At 48.1% G+C, this 13,837-nt stretch overlaps 1 pseudogene; it reads left to right on the top strand.

Annotated features, from left to right (window-relative positions):
• The window catches only part of LOC127193562 (zinc finger protein 431-like), a 73,811-nt pseudogene that overhangs the window by 12,733 nt on the left and 47,241 nt on the right, over positions 1–13,837 (top strand).

Raw genomic sequence — 13,837 nt, forward strand, 5'->3', positions numbered from 1 at the left:
GAGTCGGTCATGGCCTCTCACCGCAGGAGGTGTGAGAGGGTGTGGAGGTAGATGGCCTTGCGGTGGGTGGGGCCACACTGGGCGCCAGCCTTGTGCCTGGAAGTGACCTGGAGTGTGTGATGGCTAATCTTGGGTGTCACTTTAGTGGGATTTAGAAGCCCTGGAGGGCTGGGGCTGGGCTCAGTTGGTAGCTAGCTTGCCGGAAATTCGGAGTCCCTTACCACATACACCCAATGCAGTGTCTGTCATCCCGACACTAGGGAGGTGGAGGCAGGAGGATCAAGAGTTCAATGTCATCTTTGGCCAGCCTAGGCTACAGGAGACCCTGTCTGGACAAACAAAACAAAAATAGCAGAATCACCATGGAAACAGCAGGCTTGTCCATGAGGGAGTTCCTACAGTTGGTTAGCTCAGACCCACCTCGATTGAGGGCCATCACTCCATAGCCTCCAGGCTGGATGAGACCAGATAGAGTGGCTGATGTCAGCCTGAAGGCACCTCTAAAGCCGCAGGCCCTGGGGAAACCTTGAAGTTGGCTCTGACTGCCCTGCCTAGGTTTTGGGGGGCTTATCCACTCATGATCTTCCATCTGTAGGTCAGTCTTTTCTGATGGTGCAGTCGGCTTTGGAAATTTTTTAGCCATCATTTCTCTGGCTGATTCACTCCTCACTTTCTGACTGTGGATGGCAAGTTCTTGCTGGGAGTGCCCCTCTGCCCCAAGCCTTTTAGCACTTACTTGTTAAAGGAACTTGTATTCACCTGTTTCAGTTGTTGTCTGGGAGGCTTCCTGTCTCTGTCTGCTAACCTAGGCCTAGTCCTGGAAGCTCCTGGCCTCGGGACAATCTAACCTAGGCCTAGAATGTTTTCAGCCTCTGAGACTTACTGCTGAATAAGCTCACCCTTTCTTGTTCTTACTGAGCTCTGGGTTGGCTGGTTCAACTCAGCTGTTCTGGCAGCTCCTCTCCCAGGTGACTGATTCAGTCTGGCTTCTCTCTTGGCCCCTAAATTGCTCTGCTTGGCCTGAAACTAGCTCAGCGGTCTGCTCTAATCTTCTGGCTCCTCATTCTCTGGTCTACTCAGTCTTCACCTGAGTTCTCTCTCTCTCTGAAACTTGTCTATTACTGTCCTGGCAAAACTCCCCCCCCCCCCCCCCGGCCCCTTAAGTAGCTTTCCTGTCCTCTCTTTCTTGTGAGAGTTGAACATATCCCATCTGTCAAGTCTTTATCTGATTCATCTTGCTCTCTGCCACTCAACTAGACATCACTTTCAAACATGGATGCTTCCTTCTACAAACTAACTTTACCTTAATTGTTTGGGATTAAAGCCATGTTCCACCACACTTGAACCTAAGCTTTTCTTTACTGAAGCTTGCTCTGTTCCAGGCTGGCCTTGAACTCAGAACTGTTTGACTCTGTCTCCTGGATTAAAGGCATGTTTGTACTGCAGCTGGATCACACAGACCTAGAAGGTCTTTGGATGTGATCTCTTGCCAGATGAGCCATGTTCTGAATTAAAATCACTCCACACTTACTTTCAGTTTCTTTGGTCGTCAGGGCTGGGTGCTTTTATCCTGCCAGCTCCAGACTCATTACTGGCCCCTCCTCCTTTTCTTCCCCCTCCTCCCCCTCCTTCTCCTTCTTTTTAGCATGTATTTATTTTGTGGGTGTACACATTTCACAGCACACATGTTTAGTCAGAGGAAAAGTTGAAGGCATCAGCTCTCTCCTTCCACCGGGTGATTTAGGCCTTGAGCTCAGGGCATCATGCCTGGCTTTAAGTGCTCAGCCACCTTGCTCACTAGCCCTTTGGTTGTGACTTTTGTTGATTCAGGAACCCAAGGCCACTCCCAGCTCTCTTCTGGGCTGCTCATCCTACTTGAGGTCATGGTTCAAGTTACTATACCTTTTTGATTGTAAGATTTCCCTTCAGGTCTTTCTTCTTCTTCTTCTTCTTCTTCTTCTTCTTCTTCTTCTTCTTCTTCTTCTTCTTCTTCTCCTCCTCCTCCTCCTCCTCCTCCTCCTCCTCCTCCTCCTTCTTCTCCTTCTTCTCCTACTTCTTCTTCACTGAGATTTTTTTTTAATGTCTTTTAAGTTCTGTGTGCATGAGTGTTGTGCTTGCATGTATAATTGTGCCTGGTACCATCTCTCAGAGATTTGCAGAGTTCACAGTGGCTACTTGCAGGTCTGTGCACTGCCCCACGAGCACTGCGCCTGGAGCAGCATGTACTGGTCACCTCTCTTGTTCGTTTGAGCTCTCTCCTCTTCCTCAGAAGGATGAAGAATTGTTAACTGATGCCCAAGATTTTGGACGTTAAGGAATGTTATGCTCCAGCAGCCATCCTCAGTCACCTGCTTCATCCTGCCTTGTGCTCACATGGGACTTCGCTGCTCCAAGGCTAGTCTCTGCTCCACATACTGTCCTCCTGATTTAAGGGAACAGCATCACCTGTGATGCCTCCTGGGATTCCACAGGGTCGTCCCTCTCCCAAAGCCAGAGACTCTGAAAGTTAGATGCAGAGTTTTCTAAAGCTTCCTACTTGGGCACACCTTCCCAACCTGCTGAAGTTTTGGGAGGGGGCTGTTTGTTTACAGTCCAGAGAATGTGTCTCATGGCCTCTTAAATGCCAGGCAAGCTGTTTGAGTGCTGAGTCATACCCCAGCCCCTCACTGGGGTATTCTAGGCAGGTGCTCTACCACTGAGTCACACCCTAGCACCTCGCTGGGGGATTCTAGGCAGGTTCTCTACCACTGAGTCACACCCTAGCCCCTCACTGGGGGAGTCTAGCAAGCACTCTGCTGCTGTGAGTTATACCCTAGGGCTCTTTTCACGTTTCATTGTGAGTCAGGGTGTCACTAAGACTGCTGAGGTTGGCCTTAAACTCGCACTGCAGCCCAGGAAGGCCTTCAATTTTCTATCCTCCTGTATCAACTCCCTGAGTCACGGGAATACTGGGCATTTGCCCAAAGGCCCAGCTTGGCCTGCTCTGTGTTGGGATTGGAGAGGAGGACAGCCCCATGCATATGCAGCAGTGGTTTTACTGTTGGCTGTTATTTCTCCCTTCCGCACATTGCTGCTTTTGGCCACTGCTGTGAAGTCAATCTGGGTCTACTGTGTGTGATTTATTGCAGCATGCATGAGTCATCTTGAATGTCGTTGCTGCCATAGCAAGTCCCAATGCTGGACAGCTTTACCAGATTCTGCCAAACTCCCCACTTGGCCCATGAGGAGGAGGAACAGGGCTCCCAGAATTTCCTGGTCTGTTTACTGATGCACACCACGGCTGGATTAAATGGCTTTAGTCACCTTAGTCTCAAACTTCCAGCTGTCTTCAACCCTTAAGTGGCACAATGAAGCTTCTTTAAACATTCATTCACTGTGGGAGGTGGGTGGCAAATTAGAGCAACCATTGTGAAAATCATTTTAGAGCTGTCTTTAAAAATTAGTGCTCAGGCTGGAGAGATGTCTCAGAGGTTAAGAACACTGACTGCTCTTCCAAAGGTCATTAGCTCAATTCCCAGCAACTACATGGTAGCTCACAACCATCTATAATGAGATCTAGTGTCCTCCTTTGGCATGCAGGTGTACATACAGGCAGAATATTGTATAAATAATAACTTTAAAAAATAAAAATAAAAATTAGTGCTCACCTGGGCATGGTGGCCCACACCTTTAATCCTAGCACTCGGGAGGCAGAGGCAGGTGGATCACTTTGAGTTTGAGGCCAGCCTGGTCTATAAAGTGAGTCCAGGACAGCCAAGGCTATACAGAGAGACCTTGTCTTGGGGAAAAATATTAGTGCTCAGCTGTTTCACTACTGGGAGATATTTGCAACCCCATATTTCTTGCTGCTCTGTTCCCTATAGTGAAGAGCTGGAATCAACATAGTGTGCACCCACAGATGAATGGATAAGAAAATGTGGTAGACACACACGCACTGGAATCCTCTTCCACTCCAAAGAGTAATGAAGCCAAAAGCATTTGCAGGGAACTGGCTCGACATAGAATATGTACCCTTAAGCAAGGTCAGGGAATTTCGGAAAGAAGCATCTGCATGCTCTAGCTCATCAACACATTCATATATGTAGACTAATGTGAGTGCTGTATGCCATGAGGAAAGAGAAAAGAGAGGCTGCTCTGTATAAGGGGATGGAGAAGGTTGGATGGCAATGGGTTCGGGAGATGCAGCCAACTGTCTCTCTACTTTTGATACTGGCATGGGTTGTCCGCCTTAGGTGGTGGGTAAGCGCATAGACTAGTTAATCCCGAACGTGTAGAGTTTAACGTGAAGCACGCCACGGCTTTTGCTCTGAACCCCTTTCTAACTGTATGGAAGTTGGTTGAGTTGGGTAGAGTTTGGGTCTGGTTAATTTTGGTGTGAGATATTTTTATTTATTTGTAAGGTTTTTCTAATAAAGTTTATAAAATCACAAAACATGAATTCTTAGAAGTTTAATCTTAATGTCTGCCAGTGTTGTGGGATGCCATGGCTATGGGGTCAGCAGACAACTTTGTGGAGTTGGTTCTCCCCTTCTACCCTCATGTGGTTCTGAGGTGCAAGCAGCAGGCTTGCAGAGCAAGTGCGTTTCCCTGCTGAGACATCATGCAGGCCCTCTTAGATACTACGCATGTGAGGAATTCCAGCCTTGCTCCCATAAGAACTGGATGACGGTGGAAGAGACTGATGAGTCTGTGTGCTCAAACTTGGGCCAGGGATGGTAGTGATGGAGGCAGGAACAGGTCCTTGTGCTAACAGGGGACCAAGGCCAGAGGGCAAGATAGAAGCAAAAGGATATACCCAAGTGTGTCCAGGGAAGGTGATGCCAGTCTCCAGGAGGAGGGACAGGTGCCAGCAGAGATGGACCACGGGACCTGCTGTGGACATGGTTACGTGTGTGGCTCCAGCATTTGTGGGGACACACAGCAGACACATGGAGAGGGCAGGAGTGCTGTGCTCCTGCGGGATATTAGCACACTATCACACAGGACTTGCAAGTTCATGTTTTCTTTTTTCAGATAGGATCTCATGTAGGCCAAGCAGGCCAAAGGATGACTTTTAAACTTCTGGTCCTCCACCTCTCAAATGCTGTGGTCCCGGGTGTTTGGACAGCTTTTCCCTAGCTTTTATATGACTCAGTTTCCCTCCGATGAAAGCTGGAATGTGGTGGTTGGTTGCTGCTTTCCCTCTACCTTAGAGGAGCACCTGTTAAATGTGAAATATGCACACCATGCCACATACATGGTATAAGACTTATTGTAAAGTAAGGGAAGAGAAGGAAGGGGGCACCAGGGCGACAGAGAGGGAGAGAGGAAGAGTAAAAGAGGGGAAGAGAGAGACACACACAGGAGGTGGGTTTGCCCTTTTTATGTCCTCGGCAGCTAGCCAATCTAGTCGCAGGCAGACAATGACATCATAGGTTGCTAGGCAGACTGGGGACACTCTGCTAAGAGCACCCAGAATCCCCACGCAGTCCTCTCTTTTCAATGAAGCAGGGAGTAAAAAAAGGTTCTGAGCCTGGGGAGGTGGCTCGGTGGGAAAGAGTGCTTGTTATGCAAGCATGAGGACCCATGTTTAAATCCCTTGTACCTACCCAGTGTAACAGCTGGGCCTGGCTGCCCATTCCTGCACCCCAGCCACACAGGGAGTGCAAACAGCCTTGCTGGCTGCTGGCAGAGCCCCAGGTTCAGTGAGACACCCTGTCTCCAGGGCATGAGGTGGTGAATGATGGAACAGGGCACCCTTATACCCTTCCCACCTCCTGCACACACATGGAACACATGCATGTGTGCACACACCACATCCATCCATGTGCGCATACATGCGTGGGCCTTGGAAGTTTTGGCTCCCATGGGAACATTAAGTACTGCCTCTGTGGGGTGACATTTGTCTCCACAGAATGAAACTCATTTCATTATTGTCAGTGGACCTCTGCCAACAAGGCAACACTGCCTCCCAGGAATCCGTTTGCTTTCTCTTAGCTTCCCGGCCCCAGCTTCTACTACACCGGTGGACTTCGCCAACTGCACCTACCTATACCAGATAGGACTGGGCTGGCCTGGACCAAGTCTGGCTCTGGGCAGTTTGTTGGGCCTGGCTGGCCTTTCTATATGAGGAAGGCAGGCTTCGCTGGCCCAGGGCTGCAGAGAGGAAGTTCCCTGGGAGCATTGAATTAGGCTCTGCCTTGTTTGGGTAGGTGGAGCTGTTGTTTTTGAACTAGCAAAGCCTTCTTGCTCTTTAGATGGGACTTAGGGAGATAGCAAGAGTCTCTGTGGAAAAAAAAAAAAAGCCTTGTCTGGCCTGTGATGCTGAGGTAGGGCCAAAGCCATCACGTGGCTCTCCCGGAACATCAGAACATCACAGTTCCAGGAAACACTGCTCTCATTCTAGACTGACAGGCTCTGCCACTGGCTGCCCTCTGGGCAGTTGTGAGTGGAGGATGCCTGCCTGGCCCTTTCTGGGGCTCTTCCTGGTTCTGCCTTCAGTTCCCGAAAGGGTTTCCTGAGCTGGGCCTGTGGAAGTTGACAGAATGGAGGGATTGAGTGGAGTGCCTGTTTCTGTCCCCAGCTCCTCCATCCAAGGTTGCATTGATGCTTTGTCCTGGTCCCCTCTTTGGCGGCCTGGCTATACAAGAGTGTGGTGGCTTTCTCTGCAATATTCTGAAATACACATGTTGACCTAGAAATACAGCATGGGATTCCGAGAGCTTGTGTGTGCTCACAGCAGATACTACAGTCAAATAACAGCAGGCACTAGTTTTGTTTTTATAGTACTCAAGGTTGAACTTGAGGTTTCACGTGCCAAACAAGTTGTCTTAGTGAACACCTCCCTCCCCTCCCCCGCCCTTATCCTCTGTTTTGAGATGGGATCTCACTAGTTGCACAGCCTGCCCGTAAACTCAAGAGCTGTCAGCCCAGGCAGCCCCTAAACTGGCTGTTCTCCCTTTCCAGTAACCCAAGTACTTGGAAGGACAGGCCTGCATCATGAGGCTCAACTAAATACTAGTTTAGAGCTATTATTATTTTTGCATGAAATTCAAGATTTGGACAAACGATCCTTGGTTTTGCTAATTGTTCTAAGATGCAGTGCGAGCAACTTCATTCATAAGGAGTGCTGAGGGCTGAGGCAAAGGCCAGGCTCCGCCAGAGTGGCTCATCATCCTCATGAGGAAGATGTGCTTCAGCCAGGTGACATTAGCTGGAGAGCTAGCTCTGCAGCCATGGGCTTCTTTGAGCCCTCCTGAGTCCTGGGCATGAGTCTCAGATTAGCATGGAAGGAGAGAAGCCGCCTACAGTGTACCTGAGGGACCAGGTTCTTTCTGTCTGCCAAATGTCCAGTGAGTCCATTAAGCATCCCTGGACATTCTAGGCTAGCCTGGGTTTGTGTGTGGCACACATGAAGCCTGGCATGGTGGCACACACCTTTGATCTCATCAGTAGGGAGGCAGAGACAGATGGGTCTCTGGGAATTTGAGGCCAGCCTGGTCTACAGAGTGAGCTCCTGGCCAGCCAAGAAAATGCTAGAGAGGTATTGTCTCTAATCACATGTATATGCATGTGAGTGTTGGGCCTGTGTGCATGTATGTGCATGTGCACGTTGGACCTGTATGAATGAATGTATGTATGTATGTATGCATGTATGTGCATGCATGTACATGAATGTGCATGTGCCAGGTGTATATGCATGTATGTGCATATGAGTGTTGGGCCTATGTGTATGTCGCATGTGGGTGCTAGACCTGTATGCATATGTTACATTTTGTGCCTGGTGTCCTTAGTGCTTGCAGTAGGGTGTCTGATCCCCTCTGCCCTGGGGTTACAGAGCTTGTCAACCACCATGTCATGTTAGTGATCAACCTGGGTCCTCGGCAAAACAAGTGTTCTCAATTCAGCCCCAGTTTCTCCATTTTTTTTTTAAAGTTCCAGAGGGCATCAGGTGCAGACAACCCCCTTTTCCATGTTGTAATGGACTCCACACCAACCCTGCTGGTTTTCCACAGTGCTGGGTGTAGCACTCTGCCAACTGAGCAACATCCTAAGCCCTTGCTTCGAATCTTCCTGACTATTTTGAGCAATGGTCTCAAGCCTAAGCCAGCCTCAAACTCGTGGCAATCCTCCTGCTTTCTGAGTGCTGGATTGCAGGAGGCATAGACCACCATGCTAGCCTTTTGCCTTCAGTGTGCCACCACCACTGGCAGTTTCATTAAAGTTCCTGAAAGCATGCTCTCTGGAGGAGATTCTCTTGCAGGTCTGGGGGTGGGGGATGGAGTGGGGGGGGTGTTAAAAATGCATATTCCCAGGGCCAGCCTTGATATCAAGAGTGAAGCTGCTGGTGTGATCACAGATCTGCAGGGAACGCAGCCCATGAGACCTCAGGCCAGAGCTGAGCCTAGCCACAGTGACCTGCCAGGGTGGGGACTCCTGAAATGCTGCGCTGATGCACACTCTCCCTCCCTCCCCTCCTCTCCTGCTCCCCCACCCCCCCTTTCATGTTCTTGGGTGTATATGCCACAGCACACATGTGGAGGTCAGAGGCCAGCTCTCTCCTTCCACCTTCTGTGGTGGGCTTTAGGAACTGAACTCTTGTTTGCTCAGCAAGAGTGTTTCCTCGCTGCCTTTGGCCAGCCCCATGTGGTTTTCTGGGGAGAGGCAGCATAAAGTCTAGTGGCTGTCTGACACTTGAAGAGCCAGCTGCCGACCAGTGGAGAGAGTGGCTAGGAGCAGTGACCCGTCCCAGAGCCTGGACCCAAAAGGGCTCTTGCTCCTTCTGGTCTGAGACTGTTTCATCATCACTCTTGGTGCGTAGGTCCCTCTAGTTTTAGTCTTCCCTGCACCCTTTCGTGTTGTGACTCAGCCCTGTGACCCCGTGGTACCATGGCTCATCTTTCCAGTGTTCTGGCAAAAATGGATTGCCTTTTGTGTGCACGTGTGCTATCTGCACAAGCATAAAGGGTGCACGTGCATATTTGTGTGCACATGTGTAGAGACTACAGGTCGACATTAGGTACCCTCCTTTGTACTCTCCACCTTTTTTTTTTTTTTTTTTTGAGGCAGGGTCTTTTATGGGGACCTGGGCTGGCTAGTTCAGCCTCTCATCTCTACCTACCCAGTGCTGGGATCCCAGGTGCATGCTGCAGTGCCTGGCTTTTCTACGTGGGTTCTGGAGACTCTGACCTCAGGTCCTCATGCTTCTACAGTGGGCACTACCCACTGAGCCTCCTCACCAGCTTCCGCTTGAAAGAAGTTATTTTAAATGAAACATATTAGAAGTTGGAAAAGTCTTTGCTTTGGGACTTGGGACTTGAACACAGCTGCCCATGGGTGGGGAATCCAGATCCCTTGGCAGAGTGCTCACCTGAAGCTCACTCTAGTGTGCCTGAAGCCCTGGCTTCCAGCCCCGTGTGGAGCTGCACATCTGTAACCTCAGCACACAAGGATGCGGAGGCAGGAGGCTCAGATGTCCAGGGTCATTCTCAGCTACTTATAGTTCAAGGCCAACCTCGGCTTCATGAGGCTCTGTCTCAAAATAAAAAAGCCATTCCCTGATTCAGCTGTGGTTTTCCTTGGCCCGTGCACAAGGTGAGGCCTCCGCATCCCTGGCCTCCTGGGAAGAGCACCGGAGCACACAGGAACGTGCAATAAAGGAAATGGAGGGAGCTCTCCGCCTAGTCTTGGTCACTGTGTCCAGCCCCCTGCAAAGTTTCTTGCTCTCTTAGTGAAGCTTTGGCCCTCGGGACTCTCCCCTCCTGAAGCTGTCCCCACACAGAACTGGGCCAGGCCAGTACTTCTCTGAGACAAAGGCACATGGCCGCACACAGAGCCTCAGAGCTCTTATAACCGAGCTCACAGCTGTTTTTTCTCCTTCCGGAGTCATTTGCTCCTTACAGGAAGTGGCTGTTAAAAGACAGGCTGCAGAAGCAAAGGCCACGGGGAGCCATGTCCGTCCCTGTGATTGTCACATTGTGAGAATAAATGAAATGAGGCTTAGGCTCACACGTGTGGGAAGGGATAGCTACCCAAAGGTCCAGTGACTGGGGAGGGTCCTCGGTTTCCCCAAAATTTTCAACCAGGAATATGTGTGTGTGTGTGTGTGTGGCCTGAATGAGCTCGTTAAGTAGCTGAGAATGACCTTGAACTTCTTCTGAGCCTCCTGCCTTCACCTCTCAGTTCTGGGGTTCCCAGCATGCACCACATACCTGGTTTATGCTCCTGCTCTTTGCCACACAAGGTTTGCCTGACCTCAGATCCCAGCTCTCAGCTGCGGCCCATTGGTCACTGGTCCCATCATTTTATTCCATCAGGCCATGGCAAACAGGCCTGCCCTGCCTTGGCAGGTCAGAAGGTAGAGAGCACCTCTGCTAGGCTTGCTGAGCACGTCATTCCATGAGGTGAGACCCTTCACGTTTACAAGCACTACTTATTGTGGCTAATGCAACAGCCGGAAGGTCCCAGCATCCTTTAAAATGGCATGGTGACCTCACTCTAGAGAACAGTTCTTTTCAGCCACCTCCCTCCCACAGGGGCTTCTCTGAACATAGAGTTCGCTAAGCCAGTTTGTACTGTATTGATTTTTTTTTAGTATTTGTTTTAGTGTGTGTGTGTATACTTCTGTGTGTCTGTGTGTGTGTGTGTGTGAGTCTGTGTCTGTGTGTATCTGTATTGTGTGTCTTGTGTGTCTGTGTGTGTGTCTGTGTATGTCTCTGTGTCTGTGCAACTGTGTGTGTCTGTGCACATGTCTGTGTGTCTGTGTGCATGTCTATGTGTCTGTGGCGTATCTGTGTGTGTGTCGTGTCTGTGTGTATGTCTATGTGTCTGTCTGTGTGCGTGTCCGTCTGTGTCTGTGTCACAGATGAAATAAAGAGATCGGGCTTCCTGGAACCAAACAGGTCATCAGGCTTGACAGCAAGTGCCTCTACCCAATGAGCCATCTTGGCATCTACTTTGTTGGTCTCATATGGCTGAGCTGATCTTGAACTTTTGATCCTCTTGCCTCCACGTCCCAAGTGCTGCGATCGAATTTGTGTGGCCACCACTCCAGGTCCAATTTATTTGAAGGACAATCTGGAGTTCTGCGAATCCCCCAGCAAGGTGGATCTTGGCTTAGTTCCTGGGGCCTCCTCTGACAGTTACTGGTCCATTCTTACCTGGACAGCCCTATGCTGTGAGGCCTTCTCAGGTCATTGCTTTAGAAATTCATGTGTCAATTACAACATTTTTCCTTATTCAAAAAGAAACTTTAAGGCCAGGCATGGTGGCACTCTTATTTATTTATTTATTTATTTATTTATTTATTTATTTATTTAATGTATACAGTGCTCTGCTTGGCTGTACATCCGCACACCAGAAGAGGGCACCAGATCTCATTACAGATGGTTGTGAGCCACCATGTCTTTATGGGAATTGAACTCAAGACCCCTTGGGAAGAGCAGCCAGTGCTCTTAACCTCTGAGCCATCTCTCCAGCCCGGTGGTACATACCTTTAATCCCAGCACTTGAGGGGCAGAGGCAGGCAGAATTCTGAGTTTCAGGACAGTCAGGACCACACAGAGAAACTCAAAAACAAACAAAGAAGAAAAACAAAATTTAGAGTCAGGAGAGATGGATGACTCAGTGGTTAGCAGCACCGGCTGCTCTTCCAGAGAACCTGGGTTCAACTCCCTGCACCCACATGGCAGCTCACAGGCAGCTTCCACTTTGGTTCCAGGAGATCTGATGTCCTCTTCTAGCCTCTGAAGGCTAGTGACACTCAGACATGTGTTCAAGCAAAACACACATGCTCGTACGATTTTAAAAAGCAATACAGTAAAAGGGGGAAATTTAAATTGGGTTTTGTCTTTTGAGACAGTCTCTACAGTCCAGGTCAGCCTTGAACATACTCTGTAGTTCTGATCCTCCTGCCTCAGCCTTCTGAGTTCCCCTCCTGGAGCACTGACAGGAATGGGCTACTCACTCTTGCCATCCTGGGGGTGTTCAGCCTGGAGAGAGGGGTGCTCAGGCCACTGCCACCTTGGGTGGGGAGTGAACATACCTCCCCTCCACGTCTGAGACGTTCCTCACACATGGGAGGTCATGGGGTGGCCTCACTGTCTGCAGCATCTCTGGCCAGGAGTCTTGTCTTCACCTGTGCAGTTAGTTATTCCCTGTACCCCCGCCCCCAGCTCACTGCTCCCACCTCAAAAGTGAATGCCTGGTCTTGTGGAGATGGAAAGCAGGCATGGCGAGCGGCTGTGTAGAGGAGAGATGTCCTGCAGCTGAAAGGAAGTGAACTGTCATTCTTACTGACAGGTTGGCAGCTCCCTTATTGGGGGCATGTTACCAGATTCCGCCTTCAAAGATGGAGTTGAAAGGATGTAGCAGCCAGGCTTTGGGCTAAGGACTGACTGAAGTTCAAGATCTGCCTGGATCGCAGAGAACTTAGTGCTCCAGTCCACTGAGGCTGTTCCTGTTCTATTTTATTTTTTCTCTGTGAATGAGTACAGCACAGGCATTAGAGCAACTTGTTAAAGAACAATTCAATGCAGTAACTATAGAAGAATCAAATAGTCCATGGAATACTCCTGTATTTTGTTAGTAAGAAAAAATCAGGGGCTGGAGAGATGGCTTCGAGGTTGGGATCACTGTCTGCTCTTCCAAAGGTCCTGAGTTCAATTCCCAGCAATCACATGGTGGCTCACAACCATCTATAATGAGACCCGGTGCCTTCTTTGGTGTGCAAATGTGCAGACAAATAGAGCATTCATATACATAAAATAAATAAGAAAAAAGAAAAAATCAGGGAAATCGAGGTTTCTTACAAGATTTAAGACTATATGTGATATGGGGGCCTTTCAACCTGTCCTCCCTTCTCCTGTAGCTATTCCTGAAGGTTATTATACTATTGTTATAGATCTAAAAGATTGTTTTTTTCACTATTAAATTACATTCTGAAGATTCTCATAAATTTACATTTAGCATACCTTCAGGTAACTTCCAGAGACCTTATCAAAGAGATCAGTGAAAAGTCTTGCCTCGGGGAATGAAAATAGTCCCACTCTTTGTCAGAAATTTGTGGATCAAGCATTAAAATGTTAGATGTAAATATGGGAAGACTTGTATTTTGCATTATATGGATGATATCCTTATAACAGAAAAGACAAAAGAATTGACTACATTTAATTCTTAAAGATATGACTGAGTCTTTAACTCAATGTGGATTGGTAATTGCCCCTGACAAAATACAGCATAATAGACCAATTAGTTACCTAGAGAATACTATCTGTGACAACTTTATTATGTCACAAAAGTTACAACTGAGAATTGATAAATCAAAAACACTTAATGATTTTCAAAAAGCATCAGTGCACAAGAACTTGGCAAAGTGACAAACAGACAAACTCATGAGAGAGTTTACATCTCAGTGTGTTTTTGAAACAGAGAGTGTTTTGTGGCTACATTTTTCCCTGGAGTAGGTTCAAGGAAATCAGTGAGCAATCAGACATACATAAGTACAAAATACAAAGTAATAGTGTTATCATAATTTGAATTACAACTTTAAATGAAACAATACAGGGTACAGAATACACACTAAAGTCATCATTACTTTTGAGTTATTGGTATTAGTATACATGTGTCTCCTTTGTCAATGTTCTCTCATAAATGGAACTTATGTCTAACACCTGTGTGTCAAGACAGTTTTTTTTTTTTTTTTTTTTAGTTCTTCTTTCTAATATCTGAGCATCACTATCTGGAACATTTTGAAACACTTCATTTCTTTGTAAGCCATAATATAAATTATTAACTAATGATTAATTCTTAACCACGTTTCTTCCAATAAGTAGAACAATAAGTAAAATCCAAGGCTGAA

The sequence above is a fragment of the Acomys russatus genome, chromosome 9 (assembly GCF_903995435.1).
Source record: "Acomys russatus chromosome 9, mAcoRus1.1, whole genome shotgun sequence".
NCBI classification, from domain to species: Eukaryota; Metazoa; Chordata; class Mammalia; order Rodentia; family Muridae; genus Acomys; species Acomys russatus.